The sequence below is a fragment of the Mastigoproctus giganteus genome, chromosome 8 (assembly GCF_048544385.1).
Source record: "Mastigoproctus giganteus isolate SK-2022 chromosome 8, ASM4854438v1, whole genome shotgun sequence".
In the NCBI taxonomy this organism is placed as follows: domain Eukaryota; kingdom Metazoa; phylum Arthropoda; class Arachnida; order Uropygi; family Thelyphonidae; genus Mastigoproctus; species Mastigoproctus giganteus.
This window is the reverse complement of record NC_143582.1, coordinates 199,304,661-199,310,660: the sequence shown is the minus strand read 5'-3', so window position 1 is coordinate 199,310,660 and position 6,000 is coordinate 199,304,661. Positions and strand designations below refer to the sequence as shown.

Here is a 6,000-nt window from a genome sequence, read left to right as displayed (position 1 = left end):
ATGCTAATTCATGTCTGTTTTTCTCTTTTATTCATAGTTCTCCCATAATAGTTGGTTTTTTAGACTACTCTTCACAACGCGAGCAGAATGACAAAGAGCATCCTGATGATAGTGTCATGAACCCTCCCCGATGTGCTGCCAAAACGTAGGTAACTCATTATCGTCCACAACGTCTAAAAAGACCTCAGAATTCATTGGTTTGTCCAAAGCAACAAGTGGTCCAAGACCAAACCACGACAAACAGCCTAAGACCATCGCTGTCTGTCGGGAGGTTACAGTCTAACACGTAGCTTTCTCTAAGCATCAGCCACAAACCCGTGCACCACCGTCAGACTGGCAATCCATGTACCGTGAGTTGTCACTCCAAAGCATAGTTTTCCATTGGTCTATGGTCCAAAAACAGCTGGCCTTACACAAGACCTCAGTCGGGCGATTAGTCGCTTTGGCCTTAGTCATTTGTGGACAACTGCACGACCATGGAAATCCATATTATGCAACGTCCTGCGCACTGTACTAGTGCCGACATATCCTAATCGTCTCACTGATTACCTGTGTCTGTTGCGACAATGTCGACATGAGTAACGAGCGGATTATTCCTTGAAGGAGTCTTTTGCCACCTTTCGTCAGCTTCGGAGGTTTTCTGAGTCTTGCGTGACGGTTTCAGTATCAGTCCGCTTCCATTTACAAATCACATCACCAATCGTGGACCTGGGGATCTTCAATGCTGTTTAAATATCAGGTACAGTCCAATTGATTATGTGGCACATTATCCTTATTATCCCTATTATCATTCCTCTCTGGAAGTCTGTTAACGCCATCAATCGCAGCATCTTGCATTCACAGTCGTGAATACAATCGTAAAGGACCACACAATAGGATGGATGCAGAATTTTTTAGGACTTTAGTAAAAATTTGTGTATATTTAAACTCTCCATCTACTGCATTTGTAGTCCACGTTTGGATGATTATGTTACAGATCATTTATATCAGATAATTTATAATGGAAATGCATAGCGTTAGTTATCGTTCCATACAGGAGTTTCCCAGGGATCATCATTAGGTCCTCTTCTGTTCAACGCTTATGTTAACGACCTTAGAAATATCCCTAAACCAGAAGGTGTAAATCTTTTATTATATGCTGAAGACATTAAACTTTATAAATCTTCTAACTCGCTTACTGACTGTATTAAACTTCAGATCTTTCTTGAATCTTTTTATCGTTTAACCAAACTCAACAAACTGCGAATTGGTAAATGCAAAGTGGTTTCTTACAAAGATCCTCCTAAGAGAGTCATACAGTTTGATTACAGTGTAGACCACCAAGGGTTATTAATCACCAATGAAATATGTAATATTGGCGTTATATTTTCGAACAGCTGTTCTTTCTCATCTCACATAGACTCCGGACCAAAGAGGACTTGATATCCTCTTTGGACTCGAGTCTATGTCTGTCCTCGTGGATAGCACCTTTGAAAGACCTGAATTTGAGTCCCGTCGATGACTATGCTGCAGGATTAAGGAGTGTAATTTGTATGGGGCTTTTTCACAATGTGGCTGAGTTAGTCGGTCTCAGGCGAGGGTAGCATGGTTTTTTCTCCTGGAAAGTTTGGTTTTTCGTCCAGCAAACAGAAAATCGACCTCAGAACACACGCAATTTACAGACAATATACAAAATGGCCTTAGTTACTAATGCTCCTAAAACCCTACAACAACAACGTGTCCTTAAACAACAAATTAGAAAAAAAAAACAGTTAAAATGCTTAATTAAAAGTGGATAAAGTTGGCAATTATCATAGAGCCGTTAACAAGCATTTTTCAATGAAATGTCACTTAAACAACCTCCAGAAAATAAGAACGCAACTAGGGTTAAAATTAATATATAAAATCATAAACAGAAAATGCATGAAAAACTCACTGTTGCAATTCATCTCTTTCTATACTTCTGTTTTTATTTAAAGAAACAATTATTTATTTTTCCTCAAGTATTGAACTGACTAAGAAAAAAAAATCCTATTATTTTATTTCTTCCTTCGTTAAAACCCAAAAAAATTCAAAGAGACATGTCAAGTTATTGGCTTTTTGGAGTTTTCCTTCTTTTACAATAATTTTTTTTTATATAGATGGAGTTTTTTTCTATTACTTTAAAGAAAAAAATTTCCAGCCAAATTTCCTGTGGTTAACGTAGACAAGGATGTTCTATTGATTCTGCTTAAAGTGTTATTTGGCCAAAAAATTATTTTTGTTTAATTCGAAAAAAAACATTAAAAATGGCTAACATCCATGTGATGAAGGCACGTGGTTATTTTCCTAATTTTGAAAAATTAACCTAAATAATTTCACCACATAAAATTTTATTAAACTCTTTTTGGGTGTATTATAAATTTTTTTTAAAAAATTAACGAAAACAAAAAGTGAAACGCAATTATTAGCATATTGATTTATTAATATTAATTTAATTATTATTATTAACATTATAAAATATACTGTAGATTATATTTTAAATAGTAAACTTTGTTCATTTTGTAGTTATGTAGTACGTAAAAGATGTATTTTAACAATTTGTACGTTAACAATTTGTACGTATTTAAGACATATATCAGAATGGTTATAATCTTAATAACAATAGTATTAGATAACAGAATAAAATTAATTTATACGATTAACTATTCCTAAAATATTGTGAGCGTCTTTATTTCCGCGTACAAGCTCGAATTGGAAGAGTTTCACGGTCGGCTGTACGCGGGGTCAAGAATCCATCACAAAACCTAAAAGTAACAATCTTTCTTCATCCCACTTTCCCATTTTTCTTTCTTTCCCAGCCGTGATGTCATTGGTGTAGGTAATTAGCCACATGTGTAAGCACCAACAGCCTCATTTGCTACATGGGACAGACGGATGTTAGGAATAAAAACATCTAGAGGGCTCCTCAGACCTGAAATTCTATCCCCTTAATATTGCACGGATTCACAGCTTCTTCTGCGCATGGTCGTTGGGGACAGGAAGAGGAGACAGAGATCTGCAGGAGGGATCTCTATAGCTAGGGGTTGCTTTCCTCCTCCGACTAAGGATACGAGAATCAGGAATGCATGACCGTCCTACCACCGTCTCAAAGAGACGGCGACGAACATGCGGCATCTCCGAAAGCACTGGCGGTGACATCGGGGCGAGCTAGTGTGCTCTTGTTTTTTTTCTTGAAGTTTGTGTGTGGGACAAAGAAGCGTTTTGTTTGTTTGTTTGTTTGGTCGCATGTCCGCTCATCCAAGTCATTTACAGAAACAGCAAGATGTAAAGATAACTGTGGTAAAAACTGTCCATTTAAGTTTGAATAAAGTGATATTTTCGTAAGAGGTCATCTGAAAAATGTATCTGGAATGACCATCAAGTGTCGGAATAATTTCGAAACTGAATAGAGACAAAAACAAATCGGTGAGTATATTTATCTACTAACACTTACATCCAATTAATATTCCTCCTTGAAAAATTATAGACAGAAATGTTTTCTTACATTTATTTCGTGAATCCTAAAAGTAAACATCTAAAAACGTGTTACTTAACAATAATGTAATCACTAATTCACTTTGGCTAAGTTCAGAAAACTCGATTTTTCTGGATTGATCACTTTTGGTTAAGTTCAGAAACTCGGTTTTTCTGGATTGGTCACTTTTGGTTAAGTTCAGAAACTCGATTTTTCTGGATTGATCACTTTGGCTAAGTTCAAGAAAAGCAATTTTTGTGGATTAACCACGTTGGCTAAGTTCAAAAAATCTAATTGTTCTGAATTGATCACATTAGATAATTTACTTAGTAAGTTATATAATGGTGTACTATAATTATTTACAAATTAATGACATTTTAAAAACAAACGTTACTTTAAAAATGATAATCAATATTTTCTCTTTCTTTAATTACAGTTTTTTAAAAATAAAGTAATAATTAACAATATTCAGATTATTAGTTACGCCGACTCTTTAGTTATTTAAATTGGTCAATAAGATTAAAAAATGAACAAAGTTATCTTCAATATCTTTTTTAACCTACTTGTGCAAATTTTGCCATTTTTTAACCCATGGCAACTTGCCGTTATGGGAATAAAGAGATATTTATTAGAATGATCACAATAAGTATTTTAAGGGACATTCCAGCTTAGCACTTTTCTCTGCAGAATATCCGCAGTGTGGATATTAGGGGACCATACTGTCACAACACATCGTTAGGTAAATAATTTATTTTGTTATATTTTCTGTAACTATGGTAACCCTTTCCTTAATAGGGTTACCATGTTTTTTCCAATATGGAAAAAAAAAATGGATACAATATGGATCAAATATGGATACAATATGGATCAAATATGGATACAATATGGATCGAATATGGATAAAAAATGGCTTCAACGTAAAGAATAATTAAACAAATGAAATTGTTTAATTAGTAAACAATATCAATATTTGAAATTGTTTTCTATATAACACAATATTAAGTTATATGAGTTGGGAAGACTTTTTTTACAGTAGTATATTAACTATTCAGTTAATGCAATCGTCTGACAGCAGAACAAACTTTTCCCTCACAACCAGTTGCAACGATCTTGCACTACTTTCAAATAAATACCTTTTTTGTGGTGTCATAGCTTTTGATTATTAGTTACTAATCTGCCATTTACTGAAAAGATGAGATAATGGCTGAAAAGAAGAATAACTTTTTGGCATAATATAATTTTATCTGTAAAATCTGCCAGTTGGTCCACCGACTAATTTCAAGCGAATATGCTTGAAAGCAGTACACTACCAGAATAACTAGTGATGGCAAACTTGTCTGAGGTTTGAAGGCAAATTTTTCATACCATACTTACACCATTCATGTTTACATTAATATATTCATAGTTGAGGCAAGGGACTGTCTTCGTTAACCATTTAGAGAGAGCCATTCATGTAATGAATAGCTCTCTCTAAATGGTCTCTTTCTAGACCAGAAGACTGGTTTGGAAAGAGTTGTCACAAGCATATGGTGACTTCCAGTTCTTGTGTGTCAGCTTTTTGGGGACAGGCAGTCATTTTCTGGGACGTCTGGTAACTCTGTCCATTAATAAAGTAAATTCTTTGAAACCTAGAAGAATTTAGTGAGTCCTTGGGTATGTAGTCCTGGAGCGTATTTTCTATTCATCTATCTTTTAATAGCAAATTACAAAAGCCATATCTGAAGTTGACAAACATATCCTTTAATTCACCTGATAATGTCAATATTATTTTTGGGAATTTAGAAACTGTTGATTTGAATTTTTAATGATTGAAGCTCGTGACACTTTCAGTGGTCACTAGAATCGTCAGTTAGAACAATAATTTCTAATCACTGGGCCTCTAACCGCTGCCAAACTGTAATTAAATCGGGCTGGTTCACAAAATTAGCTAATTTAGAAAAGACTTAAGGCAGCAAACTACGTATATGACATAATACATTATTATATACGCTCACTAGCCAAAAAAATTAGAAACATGTTGCCTTTAGCGTCAACAGATAATTAAATGTACGGTACTATGTGGCTGGAGTTAAAGATTCTGGATTTGGTAGTTGTGTGCTTATACAACAGCAACTTCTTTCTGTAAAAAATCGAAATATTCCACAGGATTGCTGATGACAACGTCAAGACTGAGCTGAGTGAACAGTGGAAAAAGATCAGGTGGTCTGTCTTCGAAGATTCAAGCACTATGAAAATCTTCAGGTTTCAGTTCAGTATATCGCACAATGCCCTGAATATATGAAATGGAAAACAGACTTCTCGATTAAGCGGATATAACTGTGGAAATCGAATTAGAGAAGAGTTGTTAAACAAGACTTGAATGGGAGCATAAGACTATCATGAACCGGACAAGACAATGTCCGGCTAGACTGCCTAAGTCCTAAGACATAAGCAATAGCATCTGATTGGAAAGGCAGAGAGAGCAAGGGGAGAGGACAGTTTGCATTTAAGGAAAGGACATGTTTTAGGGCTCGTATCTTAGTTGA

The 6,000-nt window shown here is 35.0% G+C and overlaps 1 protein-coding gene across 1 annotated transcript in view; it reads left to right on the top strand.

The window, feature by feature from the left end:
* The first annotated feature begins 2,988 nt into the window (after positions 1–2,988).
* LOC150082164 (transcription factor SUM-1-like) overlaps positions 2,989–6,000 on the top strand; it is a 40,071-nt gene continuing 37,059 nt past the window's right edge. The window contains exon 1 of the mRNA XM_090380021.1: positions 2,989–3,426. The gene's annotated coding sequence lies outside the window, so the exon portion shown is untranslated. The remainder of the gene's footprint in view (positions 3,427–6,000) is intronic.